Below are 16,247 nucleotides of genomic sequence, written 5' to 3' on the forward strand. Positions count from 1 at the left end.
CATCCGCTGCACTGGAAGGCGGATTCTTAACCCCTGGACCACCAGAGAAGTCCCCTTCTGGGCTCTTTAACTTGTGCCTCTTGTTACCGGTGCCTGAACCAGGTGCACTGTGGCTGAAAACTGAGTCCTTCTTTGATGTTCACATCCTTGTACAAGCATTCCTGAGTGTTATTATACAACCTGACCATGTTGGCAATAAGGGGAGAGAGTGAGAGGAGTGTTGTCTGAGAGAAACTGCTAATTGTTCTTCAATATACATTCTTTCTTCCTTCCTTTTAGTAATTCACCACTTCCTTCCCCTCTAAAGAATGTCTGTTTAGAAAGACATCCCTATTCCTAAAAGAAATTCTGATGACAGTTGTTCTAATAATATAGGCTACATAAAAAGAAATTTGAACAAGTATCGATATATATATGTATACTATATATAAAGTGAAAATGAAAGTTGCTCAGTTGTGTCTGACTCTTTGCAACCCCATGGACTCTACAGTCCATGAGATTCTCCAAGCCAGAATACTGGAGTGGGTAGCCTTTTCCTTTTCCAGAGTTTCTTCCCAAACCAGGGATCAAACCCAGGTCTCCTGCACTGTAGGTGGATTCTTTACCAGCTGAGCCACAAGGGAAGCCCAAGAAGACTGAAGATCGCCCTTTCTCCAGCGATCTTCCCAACCCAGGAACTGAACCAGGGTCTCCTCCATTGCAGGTGGATTCTTTGCCAACTGAGCTACCAGGGAAGCCCATACTATATATAATCCTCTTATAAATATCAAACAAGTATTTTTGTTAAAATCCTTTGCCCTGGTAGCTCAGTGGTTAAGAATCCACCTGCCAATGCAAGAGACACAGGTTCAGTCCCTGGTCTGGGTAGATCCCACACGCCGTGAAGAAACTCAACAGGTTCAATCCCTGGTCTGGGTAGATCCCACACGCCGTGAAGAAACTCAACAGGTTCAGTCCCTGGTCTGGGTAGATCCCACACGCCGTGAAGAAACTCAACTGGTATGCTATAACTATTGAGCTTGTGTTCTAGAGACCAGGAGTCACTTCACAACAAAAGAAGCCACTGCAGTGACAAGCCCACACACTGCAACTGGACAGTAGCCCCCACTCACAGCAACTAAAGTCCATGCAGCAGTGAAGACCCAGCACAGCCAAAAGTAAACATACAAGTAAATAATATTTCTTAAAAGAAAAAGCAACCATTTAAAATACTTTGCTAAAATGAAACCTTATTTTTTCTCAAAATACTTTTCAAAAGTGGCAAAGAAACATGGAATTTGACTATCTTGTATATAAACAACCTAGAATTCTTTGGAGCTTTATATTTTGTTTTATTTCAAGTTAAATGCTGATACAAGCAGGGTTGCCATTTATGCAGGGGGAACTACTATGAATCCCCTGACACCAGTTATTAATACAACATCTCTGGTCTCTGCATTTTCTGTTCCTGTTATTGCTTCAGTTCAGTTCAGTTCAGTCACTCAGTCGTGTCTGACTCTTTGTGACCCCATGAATCGCAGCATGCCAGGCCTCCCTATCCATCACCAACTCCCAGAGTTCACTGAGACTCACGTCCATTGAGTCAGTGATGCCATCCAGCCATCTCATCCTCTGTCAGCCCCTTCTCCTCCTGCCCCCAATCCCTCCCAGCATCAGAGTCTTTTCCAATGAGTCAACTCTTCGCATGAGGTGGCCAAAGTACTGGAGTTTCAGCTTTAGCATCATTCCTTCCAAAGAAAAATCCCAGGGCTGATCTCTTTCAGAATGGACTGGTTGGATCTCCTTGCAGTCCGAGGGACTCTCAAGAGTCTTCTCCAACACCACAGTTCAAAAGCATCAATTCTTCAGCGCTCAGCCTTCTTCACAGTCCAACTCTCACAGTTCAAAAGCATCAGTTCTTTGGCACTCAGCTTTCTTTATAGTCCAACTCTCACATCCATACATGACCACTGGAAAAACCATAGCCTTGACTATATGGACCTTTGTTGGCAAAGTAATGTCTCTGCTTTTCAATATGCTATCTTAAGTTCTTTTAAAACTGAAACTTGAGGATTAAGTTTCTAGCCATTGAATGATCTGGTAAGTAAGAGAAGCTGTTTTACCTGAAAGAGCTCATTTATGCTATGAAGTAGAAGAACCACTGTTAAAGAATTAAGAGCATACAGTAAGGTATGAATATTTGCATATTTTTTAATCCTCATGTCCTATTAACAAGAAGATAGAGGCTTCCCATCAGCTAGAGCCATGACTTTGTGTCCTAAACAACAGTTAGGCTGAATGTAAGGGCGAGTCAAATGAGGGTGTTGGAGGTAGCCTGGGGGCAGTGATAGTATTAACATGTATTTTTTATTTATTTATTTTTAATTGAAGGATAATTGCTTTACAATATTGGTTTCATTTCTCCTTCCAAAGAGATTAGCTTGCCTTTTTGGAGGCCTGGGATCTTCTGCTGTTGTTTAGAAGTTGATTTGTAGGAGTTCCCTATTTTGATGAGTTTATGATGTATGTGTGGGGAGGCAGGAAATCTCCCCATCTTACTCCTCCACCATCTTCTTCTGCTCACCTTAACATTTATTTTAAGTTTGTGGCCTCAGAAGCCAGATTCTCTGAGTTCAAAGCTCAGTTCTGCCATTTAATATCTGAATAGTCTTGGCTAACTTGCTTAACCTGGTTTTATCTATTCTGTATCTGTAAAGTGAGGATAATCCTAGTTCTCACTTCATAGGGCTATTATAAAAATTAAATAAATACATGTAATATGCTTAACTTGTGATAAGCATACTATTATTTAAGAGCTAAATAACATACATAAATATACTTAGCATGTTTTATGTCATTACTTAGCTAATAACATTGGGTTTCTCCACTGGCTCAGCGGTAAAGACTCTGCCTGCAAAGCAGGAACCATGGGAAATGCAGGTTCAATCCCTGGGTCAGGAAGATCTCCTGGAGGAAGGCATGGCAACCCACTCCAGTATTATTACCTGAAGAATCCCATGGACAGAGGAGCCTGGCGGACTACAGTCCATGGGGTCAAAAAGAGTTGTACACAACTGAAGCGACTTTGCATGCATGCATGCATGCATACATAGCTAATATCATTAAGATATTTCACTGTCCAGGGTTGAAACTAACTGAAATTTCAGTTTATGTGGACAGAGTCTGATACATCATATCCCACACCTCTGCAACTTGTTTTTTGTTGTTTAGTTGCTAAGGCATGTCTGACTCTTTTGCCACACCATGGACTGCAGCCTGCCAGGCTCCTCTGTCCATGGGATTTCCCAGGCAAGAATACTGGAGTGGGTTGCCATTTCCTTCTTCAAGGGATCTTCCCAAGCAGGAATCAAACCCATGGCTCCTGCTGCTCTCCATTGCAGGTGTGTTCTTTACTGCTGAGCCACGGAGGAAGCCCAATTAACAAAAGTGACATATTTTATAATTGAAGAGATAAAACGCCATCTCATTTGTCATAGAAAATTCCCTTATCATGTCTTTGGGGGATTCACTTACTTTAAATGAGTGAAAATCCTGAAGAATATGCGGTTTGTCTTATATGTTTGATATGTCTTTACATTCATGATAGTGTATACTTTTGCATTTTCTAGCTACACAGACAGATAATGTTGCAGTCACATTTTACTCTGCATTAAACATCTGGTATCAACAGAAGAAACAAGAAAATAAATGATTGTACTGTCAGAGTTAATAATTCAGGAGTGTTAATCTGCTCTTATGATAATCTGTCATGTATAATGCATTATCAGGCCTTGTGAATTTCTCTCTCTTGTATCACTTGTTGTTGCTATTTAGTCACTAAGTCGTGTCCGACTCCTCGCGACCCTTTGGACTGTAGCCTGCCAGGGTCCTCTGTCTCTGGGATTTTCCAGGCAAGAATACTGAAGTGAGTTGGCATCTCCTTCTCCAGAGGATCTTCCTGATCCAGGAATCGACCCAGGTCTCCTGCATTGGCAGGTGGATTCTTCACCACTGAGCCACCTGGGAAGCTCCTCTGGTGCAAGGTTCTCTCTTATCTCTGGTGCTGCTTTGTACAAAGTGTTTTGAGTACTTAATAAAAAGTTTTCCATCACCATCAGTGAACCACTGTTGAACATCAGTGTGATGGCAAATGACCCATGACCCCAAAGCATTGTCCTCAAAGATGAAAGAGTTCCAGTGACACTGGGAAGGGATAGTCTCTAAGCAGGTGTCATGGTGGAAGGTTACTGCAGCCCTCTAACTTCCTCTCCATGCTGAAATAAGATCTAACAGTGTTTGAAGTTTAATACGGTTTCAGACTTACAGCCACCCTTCTGTTTAAAACTAATTCTAACTTCTGCCTACTGCATTCACGTTCCACACAGTAATTTTCCTTGTTTTGCAAAATAGCATTAACTTCCACTGCACTGTCACATTTTACTATGCATTAAGCATCTGGTATCAATAGACCAAACAACACAGAAAGCAGGATTATGCTGTCAGACTTAATAATTCAGAAATATTAACCAACTCTCATAATTATCAGTAGTTCTTCATGTGTAATTGGCCCTTGATGTACATTTTGTACTTCTGTGTAACTCTCTACATACTGGTATAAGATAATACTGCCTAATTTTTCATATAACTAACAGAGTTAATTTGGTTAAATGAAACCAATTCATCAGAGATAGCAGTTCCTTGCCACCAAAAAATTAAACACACACACACTCAAACATGCATGTACCCACCTTACCAAACAGTATTTTTAAAACAACAAAATACGCTGAAATTGCATACAATATACAAAGGAGGAAAGCTACTTAAAAAAACTTGAGAAAGGAGAAAAGTGAACAGTGTTTGAGAGGACCTTGCCTGTGAAGTTAATGTTTGCAGCCTGGTTCACTGCAAACTCAGGTTGAGACCATTTGCATCCCTGTTTAATTAAAGGTATTTGTCATCTGCTGTGACTCCTAACCTGCAATACTGCAGGACTGTTCGAGATCTGTTTTATACTCAGTCTTAAACAGCTTTACTGAAATTTCAACTTAGCGTTTCCAGTGAGGACCCGTGTGTGGCACTCTGAGCTGAGGCAGTGAGCACTGGACAGAAGTTCTTGCTCCTATAACACCCTTATTTGAGAATTTCAAGTTGAAAGTCAGTCTACTGTGTTGATCCTAGACAAACTTCTTGAATATGTCACTCGTGGATGTGAACATTCTACACACTTCCGCAGTGTCCCAGGGTCTTCGCTTGCTTTCAGCTGCCATCCCTTGTGATTGTCAGTCTGTCTGAGAGGACTGACTACTTTTCTCCTGATGACCTTCTGCTATTTACGTGAAGTGTACTTGGAAACAATGTAAAGAAACTTGCTAAAAGCAAGGAGTGGATGTGCTCAGAGGGACCAAGGGAGGTTGACAGCTCAGTAGAGCGAATGAACTTCAATGAGTCTCTTCTCTTCTGCTTGTTTCTGTGGACAAGGGCAGAGTATTTTTAGTTGCTTCTAACTGTGTTTAGGTGGATCAAGACTCTAATATCTGAGCTCTGCATAGGGGAAATGGAATTTTTTTCTGTAAACAAAGACCTTTTATGTGTTGAAGGAAGAGTTCAGTGCATGCTTTATCTGAGAGTGACTTTTCCACTGACCACAGAAACAGAACAGGTCTGTCTGACTTTCTCAAAGGCAGTCTTACTGGGAGCAAGTAATAATAAATGCTATTTTCTATCCAATTTCTAAAGAATTGGTTGCATACACTAGCCCTTTCTGTCTCTATAATCAGGTTCCTAGTGGAAAGAAAAAGAAGGAAGTTAGAGGCTAGGATGAGTGGCTTCAGAGGTAAGAATGAGGACATAGATGATAATAATGAACAAGCTCCTTGATTTTAGCAAATCTAACTACTGGAAGAAAGGATAAACATCCTTCATTAAGAAAATTCGGAGACTTCCCTGGTGGTCCAATGACTAAGACTCTGGGCTCCCAACACAGGGGGCCTGGGTTCAATCGCTGCTCAGGTAACTAGATCCCATGTGCCTCAACTTAAGAGCTCACGTGCTGCAACTAAGACCCAGTGCAGCCAAATTAATTAATAATCAAATTTTTCTTTAAGTTCATTAACCTTTCTAAGACTGTTTCCTCATTTGTAAAGTTAGAATAATGGCACTCAAACAATGGACATTTTCTGAAGATTACATCTGTTATGTAAAGCACTAAGCATGTTATCTAATTAATGCTTTATAAATTTCAAATTTATAAACTCCCATTTTCCTCAAATACACTGAACATTAGTGCCCAAATTAGATGTAAACCTTTTTATATTAACATGCTGGGACTAAATTAAATGATGAAATATCACTATCTGATATGGAATATTATGAATATTGCATTCAAAAGATTCATTTTTTAAAATAAGCACTTTAAAAAGTTCTCTATTTTATGAAAAGCAATTTGCAACATAAAGCAACTGTAATATTTTCCCAAAGAATTTAATCAACAGGGAAACATTTTAAGACTTGAATTAGAGGGAAAAACTTCATGTTATAATGTAATAAAATCTTGACTTCAGATGTGATTCCTGATGCATAAGTAGCAACAGGACCCCTAAAAGAAGACAGTAAATCTGGATAATTTATTTTTAAAACATCTTTATGTTTCTTTCTTTGATTTAAAAGAAGGGTGTTGAGCTCTCTCTATATGCCTAGGGACAGAAAATACAAACTCCCTAAGTGCCAGGGACAGAAAATACAAACTCAAAATAGCACTGACCTCAACTGAACAGACATCATAGCACCTCTTTATAAAAACAATTTAAATCCAGTGATAGAAGTAGGTGCTAGTCTTACTGGACCATAGATAAAGTGAACCTGACCTGACCAGCATGGAACAGGAGAAGAAGAGCTTCCTGTGGGAGGCATTGCCTCTGCTGAATCTAATAGAAGTAGACAAAGGTGGACAAGGGACTCTAGGCAGAAGAGATTTGAGCAAAGGCAAGGTGTGTGCAGCAGTGGTGGGTGCAGGGAAGTAGAAGCAGAGGTGGGAGGTGAAAAGTGAAACTGAGGGGAAAATCAAGACATGCGTTAAGATCTCATAGAGCTCCATATGCTGAGTCAAGGAGCATAAGTTAACCCAATAGGTGAGTATTTAAAGGTTTCATCAGGATCAGTTGGGTTCAGTTCAGTCTCTCAGTCACATCTGACTCTTTGCAACCCCATAAACCGCAGCACACCAGGCCTCCCTGTCCATCACCAGCTCCCGGAATCCACCCAAACCCATGTCCATTGAGTCGGTGATGCCATCCAACCATCTCATCCTCAGTCATCCCCTTCTCTTCCTGCCCTCAATCTTTCCCAGCATCAGGGTCGTTTCCAATGAGTCAGCTCTTCACATCAGGTGGTCAAAGTATTGGAGTTTCAGCTTCAACATCAGTCCTTCCAATGAGCACCGAGGACTGATCTCCTTTAGGATGGACTGGTTGGATCTCCTTGCAGTCCAAGGGACTCTCAAGAGTTCTCCAACACCACAGTTCAAAAGCATCGATTCTTCTGCGCTCAGCTTTCTGTATTGTCCAACTCTCACATCCATACATGACTACTGGAAAAACCATAGCCTTGACTAGACGGACCTTTGTTGGCAAAGTAATGTCTCTGCTTTTCAACATGCTGTCTAGGTTGGTCATAACTTTCCTTCCAAGGAGTAAGCATCTTTAATTTCATGGCTGCAATCACCGTCTGCAGTGATTTTGGAGCCCAGAAAAATAAAGTCAGCCACTGTTTCCACTGTTTCCCCATCTATTTCCCATGAAGTGATGGGACCAGATGCCATGATCTTCGTTTTCTGAATGTTGAGCTTTAAGCCAGCTTTTTCACTCTCCTCTTTCACTTTCATCAAGAGGCTCTTTAGTTCCTCTTCACTTTCTGCCATAAGGGGGTATCATCTGCATATCTGAGGTTATTGATATTTCTCCCGGCAATCTTGATTCCAGCTTGTGGTTCCTCCAGCCCAACGTTTCTCATGATGTACTCTGCATATAAGTTAAATAAGTAAGGTGACAATATACAGCCTTGACGACTCCTTTTCCTATTTGGAACCAGTCTGTTGTTCCATGTCCAGTTCTAATTGTTGCTTCCTGTCCTGCATATAGATTTCTCAAGAGGCAGGTCATGTGGTCTGGTATTCCCATCTCTTTAAGAATTTTCCACACAGTTTATTGTGATCCACACAGTCAAAGGCTTTGGCATTCATCAGGATATCCCATCAGTAATTTAAAATAAGACACTCTGACCCTTGTATTTAAAATAAGACTCAGATTTGTATTTAAAGAGATTTCCCTGGTGGCTCAGACAGTAAAGAATCTGCCTGCAACATGGGAGACCCAGGTTCCATCCCTGGGTCGGGAAGATCTCCTAGAGAAGCAAATGACTACCCACTCCAGTATTCTGGCCTGGAGAATCCCGTAGACAGAGGAACCAATCCCAGACCGGCAGGCTACAGTCCATGGGGTTGCAAATAGACATGACTGAGCGACTAACACTTTCACTTTCTTTCTGATTCTAGAGATAGGAAAAGAGTATTTCAGTAAGTTAGTTCAACAGATTTGCACCTTATTTTCTTTCATTTCTCTAGACACTAAATGCATGCTGTTTGTTGTTTAGTCACTACATCATGTCTGACTCTTTTGTCACCCCATGAACTGTAGCCCACCAGGCTCCTCTTGTCCATGGGATTTCCCAGCAAGAATACTGAGGTGGGTTACCATTTCCTCCTCCAGGGGGTCTTCCCAACCCAGGGATAGAACCTGTGTCTCCTGCATTAGCAGGTAGATTCTTTACCACTGAGCCACCTGAGAAAGCCCTTTCCTTAGTTCTTATTAACTAGTCGAATCTCAGTATGATGTAATACAATATGTAAGTATGGGAGGAAGACTTTTAGCCTGGCACATTGACAGGTAGAGACTGATGCTCCTGGTGCCTGTGTAAAGGGAGCTGGAGTCCTTTGATGCAGTGTACTCATAGTTGGTTTCGCCCTGGGTCTTTGTACTATCCTCTGATGCCACTGCATGGCTGGATAGTGGTGGGTGAAGAGCAATGAGGTATCTCAGACCCTTTTCTATTTTTCCCCTTTATAAAACTTTTTATTTTTTTTAAAAAAAAGGACTATGCAGATGTAACTGTAAAATCTTGATTCTAACGAGAGAGCCGAGAGCTTGGGAGAACCCACCTGGAAAATCCTCTTATTTTTAATATCTTTCCTGCTTTTTTTATAGACAGCTCATCAAGCTTGTAGGTTAGGGAGAACTTAAATGAAAGTAATATAGAACAAGAAATGAGGAGAATAAAGCAACAACAAATCATAATAAAAATACCAATGGAGAAGGAAGATGGAGTCAAAAATCAAATAATAGTGTGCACTTCTCTGGGAAATGTTAGACAGTCCATTTGAAAGAATCTGTGATCTGCCATTAAAATTAACTCCATAGTGAGATTTGCTTATCTTAGGTGTTTGAAAGTTTTGCCTTGGTAATCACAGGACAGACTTTGTTTTTAATAATAAGGGATGAATGAGAAACCACATGGGGAAGTTACTGGTGTTTATAATCTGTAGAACAAGAAGAGGTGGGACTTCATGGCATTCATCCTCTTTTTTTAAATTCTCTGTGAAATGACACACGTTATTTCCTTTATGGGGATTTTTTTCTTTATAAGAAATCTGAGTTACTATCTCTCAACTAAATTTAGGTAAGCACTTAAGAAGAACTTAAAGAAAGATACAACTTAAGCCTTGGTCTGCTAGGTTTAAGAGACCTAGAAAGGATTTTAATTAATTCATTTATGTTTTATGCAACTTTTTTGACCAATTTTCTCATCCATAAAAAGGAGGTAATAAAATCTACCTCAAAAGTTGTGGTGAAGATTAAATTAGTTATAGTTTGCTTAGAGAAAAATTTTGCTACTAATCATTGAAAAATGCTAGATGTTAAATATCCATTTTATTATTATCATTCAATATTTGTTAAAAATTCTTGGAGACCCTCTGCCAGGATGTAGGAATAAAAGAGGATATGATATCCCCCACCTGGTCCCTACCTTATGGGAGTTCAGTGTTGAACAGGGGTTCTTAAATAGGATTCTGTGGATGGGTGTCAGGAATCCATATACTCTTCTAGAATTTTAGAGGGGAAAAGTTTTCTTCCAAATATATGCAAAAATTAGGAGACAGTTTTTTTTTCTTCCTGAGGAGAGGATTTCCAGCTTCATCAGATTATCATGGGCCCAGTTATCCTAAAGAAAGGAAAGACCATTGGTCTGTAAAGTTGACTTTATTACAGAAAAGAGGAGCTTGTGAGCCTCCTCATGGACCAAGATAGGCCCCCAAGCCTCATGGAAAATCAGAAATTCTTTAGAGCTCATTGATTGCTTTATCACAGAGTTCTTTCCTCTCTTTGCTTTCTTCAGAAAAAAAAATTCCCATCGTATTTTTTATGAGGTGTACATGAACACACAGCCCCACCTATGCCAATGAAAGAGGAATTGATCCTAAAAAATTAGAAGTATTTGCACCTTCATAAGAAAGGGTTTTTCTGAATTTTCTACAGAACGTCTAACACCTCCCCTACCCTGTGCAGGATCCAGTGTCATGTTGTAAACATCACCCACCTACTCCCCTCCTCACCCCCCTCCCAGCAGCTTGTGCATTCCCAAAGGGTAAGACCAGAGAAGGAATGTTCTTGAACACTCAGTAGCACATAGTAAATGGTCAGTAAAAGTTTGGTTCTTAATTGAATATTAACTGAATTATAGCAAAGTATACAGATATATATTTCTTGTGAAAGAGCAGGATTAAACCTATGAAATACTTTTGCTTTCTGTGTTGTCAGAACCATACTCACTGAGGCAGATTTAACCTAAAAAGATTCATCAGTAGCTAATGATACTGAAGCCAAAGCTCCAATACTTTTGCCACCCGATGCAAAGAGCCGACTCACTGGAAAAGACCCTGATGCTAGGTGAGATTGAAGGCAGGAAGAGAAGGGGGTGACAGAGGATGAGATGGTTGGATGGCATCATTGACTCAGCGGACATGAGTGTGAGCAAACCCTGGGAGATGGTGAAGGACAAGGAAGCCTGGCATGCTGCAGTCCATGGGGTCGCAAAGAGTTGGGCACAACTGAATGACTGAACAACAACAAAGTTTCTCTTGTTATTTCTATGAGGTCATTTGTCTCTGAATGGATCAGCCTTGGACACATGACTCCACCTGGGCCAGGAAGGTTCTCTATCCTAGGAGTTTGGCATCAGCACCCCATCAGGACTGTAGAGCGAGGGTGTGTAAAGTCAAGGCTTACACAGCCATTTCCCACAGGGCATGCTCATGAGCTGTTTGTGAGTCACGTGCAGCACCGCAGAGAAAAGTGAAGGCTGCATGGCCTCAGAGAAATGGAGAGAAGGACTTTGATTTCTGGTTTCCAGTTCCCACCTTGAGTTCATTGTCAGATCTATCTGCTCTTCCTGCCTTGGCTTCATTGGATACGACGAGATTTCTATTGTTATAATCAAAGTTTTCAAATTATGGATATCTAACAGCCACACTGGTCGTCTTGGTTCTTGTTTGTGGACAAGGCTATTAGTTATTTATTACCATTCTCACTCTCATCCTCACCATTGCTCCTTCCCAAGGTTACCTGTGAGGGGGAAAAAAACCAAACAAACTATTTCTGGAAAAAGGGTGGGAGGGGATTGAATTTTGTTAGCAAATGTTTCAGAAAAGTTTTATTGACAAATAGTTGAAAGTGAAGTTTGTTGAGGATGACTCAAAAGATAGACAACTTTATATTTCAAGGAAAGGATAGAGAGGCTCAGCTACAGAGGGAGCCAGGATGAAGAAATTCACATTTCTACCTAGGACTGGCCTTGACTTAGCTTTTGAAACAGAAAATTCTTTAAAATAGAAGGTAACCAAAGTTATAGGGATTTCCCAGTGGTTCAGACCAGAGAAAGAATCTGCCTGCAATGTGGGAGACCCAGGTTTAATCCCTGGGTGGAAAAGATCCCCTGGAGAAGAAAATGTCTACAAACTCTAGTATTCTCATTTGGGAAATCTCACGGTCAGAGGAACCTGGCTGGTACAGTCCATGGGGCCACAAGTGTTGGCCACGACGTTGCAACTGAACACCAGTAACAGGGATATAAACTTTAAACCAACATGCATTTGGTTTTTTGGGTTTTTTAATTAATTAATTTATTTATTTTACTTTACAATATTGTATTGGTTTGAATATATTTTTTTTTAAGTTTAAATTTCTTATAAACTGAAACACAAGTCCTATTTTCTATTTTCCTTTGCAAAGTATGTTGGGCTAAGACAAGGGAACCAAGGCAAAAGTCAAGCAGTGAAGACTATTCTGTAATGTAAGAAAATATTTGGCATGCTGTAGGCTTCCATCACGGCACACCTTAGGGGCTATGCACCTGGTTTGCTTTTGTCCGTAGCTAATAATTGACGTTTTAACAGAATGCTCTCTTAGCAAAATCACCTTATGGCACTACTTTCAACATCCGCATCTATCACAAAATACATCTCAACTGTTTTGCAAACAAACTTTCTTCCAATTAATAATTAAACAGAGGAACAGCTTGCAGTGTATGCTTGGAAGTAACTTTACTATATATAGTTGGAAATGACAGGCACACATGAAGATGTGACTGAAGCCGGATAACATTTAAATATTCAGTTTTTCCTGTGTTACCTTGACTCAAGTAAAGTTAGTTCCCAAGGTAAAAACTAAGTGGTCTGCCGGCATATGGTATAACCTCCATTTGAGCGCTAAAAGCTGGATACTGTTTTTGCGAAACAGATGTTGCTGAGTGCAGCAATGCACAACTGACTCTAGCTAACAGCTGGGAATCCTCGGTGACCCATATAGCGAGAAATAAACATAGTCCTATGCTTGGCAAAAGTGTAGGAAGGCAAATTTCCATTTGTTAAGAGCTTATCAAAATGAAGAATAAATGTTTTTAGCCATAAACTGATTTTATTCACCAGAGTAATCTTTCCAGCAGCTTCTGTGATGGCCTCATCATATCAGAGGCACCCTTTGCCAGATTAAGGCTGCAGTTACACTGACATATAGTACAGATGGAGAATAAACATCTGCCTCCATCAAGAGGGAAGACCAAGGACAAGGTTGACGAATATTATCTGGCATGACTGTCTTCGCGGGGAAGCATATAAATGCTACAGGACCAAAACCACTGGCATCGTCTGGTGTTGTCCTTATGTGGTTACTGACCATGAAGAGAGATGATTACTATGTACTCTCTAAGGAGGCCGCTGCAGATGCTACAATGATATGATTCCAACTCTAGGATCTGCCTCGCTGTAGCCGTATCATGCGAGTTGCCCAGTGATTCCATTCCCTCCATTTTATTTATTTATTTTTTCACATGGTTCGGCTGCATTGATTGCCTGCAAAGTTTCCATTCTTGTTGTGGAATGCCACGAACAAGGCGGGGAGGGAGAAACAAGAGGAGCTACTATGGAAAAGATAAAAGCATCATTTTGTTTGTTTGTTTCATTCGGAGGAAAATGTCAACAAAGCCGCCTAACCCACGTTCAAATCAAATGCTTTTTTTCCCCAACGAGGACTAAACCCCAACATTTTGATTGTGTATTGCTATATTTTAGTACAAGATCCAATTTCACCTTTGGCAAAAGCCAAGTGGGATGACATATGTTCTGGGAAAGGCACAGGCGTGCTCACACACACACACGCACGGATACACACACATCCTGTAGTTCTAGCACTGAGTTCCTTTTGTCCTTACTGCAACCAAATGATTCATGTGGCACAAATAATATGACAGATGTAGCTTTAAAAATTCAGTTTTACTGCGAGTGTCTTTTTGACTGAACCTTCTTTCATTTTCTGGTATCTCTTGTGACCATATGGAGTTTAGATGGCAATGAATTCCCTTCTACTAGCTCAAATCCTTTTTCTGCACCTGGGCACAGTTTTGGATAAGGAGGTGAAGAAAGGGGGGAAAGTGTCAGGCTTAATCTACAGGATTACATTACGAGTAGAGAGTACTTTTCCTTTTTGTGAAAAGACAATTTCACTCCTATCCATTTTGGATATATGGATTTTTTTTTATTCTTTCCCTTGAAGGCAATGGCACCCCACTCCAGTACTCCTGCCGGGAAGATCCCATGGACCGAGGAGCCTGGTAGGCTGCAATCCATGGGGTCGCTGAGGGTCGGACACAATTGAGCAACTTCACTTTACTTTCCCTTGACTAAGAAAAAGAGACTTGCTTAGATTCTGATCTTCTTGTTGAAGCAATCATGATCTTATCACTTGAGATTCTAGAATGAGCTGAAATCTCCATTTTTACTACTAACAATAGCAAACGTTTATTGACTGTTTATGTATCAGGTGGTGTACCTAGCACTTTATATGTACTGACATATATGTAGCATTTAATCTTCACAAAAATCCTGTGAGTTCAATGCTGTTATTATTTCCATTTTACAGAGGAGAAAATGGAGTCACAGAGAGGAAGTAATATGTCTAAAGTTACACAACTCATAGTAGAAGCAGCATGGGAACAGAAAGAGCTGACCCGAGTCCATGCTCCTGACCATGATGCCACCAGTTGTGAGTATGTATCAGTCGCTCTTGCATCTTCTGCGTTAGCAGGCAGAGTCTTTACCCCTGAGCCACCTGGGAAGCCCGTGTGTGTCTATGCACACACAATAATTTATTTAACCATTTTCCTAATGGTTGTTGTTTCATCCTTTATGTTTTGCTCCATTAACTGTTGATTTTTTCTTAATCCAAACAGTGACATGTTTATAAACATGCTTATACTTACATTTCTATGTGTTTTTTGTTAATATCTATATCAAAGATTCCAAGGAGTAATCATCAAGGGGAGGTGTGTTTTTTTATTAGGTGAATTAAAACTTTTTAAAAGTACAAAAAATTTTGGCCCATAGGTACACGCTTGTTTATAATTGTCTCCACAGTAATTCCCTTTTCAGTGAGCGATATTGAAGTATACTTTACAGTAAGATTCTCTTGTTAAAGAATACCATTCTGTGAGCTTTGATGCGTATGTGTGGTTGTGCTCTCACCACCAGTCAAGATGTAGAACTGTGCCACCAACCCAAAACTTCCCTCACACCCCTCTAAGATCAACCCTTATCCCTCCCCAGATACCCACTCCTCTATTTTTGCCATTTCCAGGATATCAGAGAAATGAAGCTGAACAGTATGTAGCATTTGGACTTTGCGTCATGCGTTTGAAGTTCGTCCATCTAGTTGCTCATATCAGTAGTCTATTTCTTTGTATTGCTGAGTAATATGCAACTGTATAGTTGTACCAGCACTTATCTATTTGCCAGCCGAAGAGCGTTTGGGTTGTCCTTGGATTTAGTGTTTATGAATAAAGCTGTATTATTTGCCTAAACGTTTTTGCATAAGCATGGGTATTCATTGGGAAAATATATTTAAAAAAAGGGAATTTCCTATTATATGATAAGCACATGTTTAACTTTATGAGTAAATATCAAACTGTGTTCCAGAGTGTCTACCATTTTGCTTTCCCACCAGCAGTGAATGTGAGTTCTAGTTGGTCTATGTTCTCATCAGTATTTGGTATTGGTAGTTTTTGTTGTTATTGTTGGTTTTTTGAGTTTTAATCATTCTAATAGGTATAAAGTGGTATCTTGTGATTTATAATGTGCATTTCCTAATGACTAATGATGTTAAATATCTTTGGGGGTGTATTTTTGCCATTTGTATTTCTGGTAAGATAACATATGTATCTCTGCTCAAATCTTTTGCCATTTTTATTGAATTGTTCATTTTCTTATTTTGGAGGTTTGAGCATTTTTATATACTCTAAACACAAGTCTTTAATCAGATAATGTAACTTGTAAATGTATTCTTCTCATCTGTGACTTATCTTTTTATTCTTTCAAAGAACTGACATTGTTCATCTTAATAATTGTTTTAATATTTATTTTTCTTTCTTTCTTTCTTTTGCTGAGCCCGTTCTTAGTTGCATTATGTGGGATCTTCAATCTTCATTGGGGCATGCAGGATCTTTTTTTTTTTTTTTTTAGTTGCAGCATGCAAACTCTTAGTTGTGGCATGTGGGATTTAGTTCCCTGACCAGGTCCCTGAACCCGGGTCCCCTGCCTTGGGAGCATGGAGTCTTAGCCACTGAACAACCAGGGAAGTCCCACTGTTAATTTTGATAAAATCAATTTATCA

At 40.1% G+C, this 16,247-nt stretch overlaps 1 long non-coding RNA gene across 1 annotated transcript in view; it reads left to right on the forward strand.

The window, feature by feature from the left end:
* Nucleotides 1–15,810, forward strand: part of LOC113904214 — a 53,340-nt gene extending 37,530 nt beyond the window's left edge. The window contains exons 3-4 of the long non-coding RNA XR_003514447.1: nt 14,502–14,628; nt 15,216–15,810. This is a non-coding gene — a long non-coding RNA (uncharacterized LOC113904214). The remainder of the gene's footprint in view (nt 1–14,501; nt 14,629–15,215) is intronic.
* The last annotated feature ends 437 nt before the right edge of the window (nt 15,811–16,247 follow it).

Source organism: Bos indicus x Bos taurus, chromosome 14 (genome assembly GCF_003369695.1).
Source record: "Bos indicus x Bos taurus breed Angus x Brahman F1 hybrid chromosome 14, Bos_hybrid_MaternalHap_v2.0, whole genome shotgun sequence".
Taxonomy (NCBI): domain Eukaryota; kingdom Metazoa; phylum Chordata; class Mammalia; order Artiodactyla; family Bovidae; genus Bos; species Bos indicus x Bos taurus.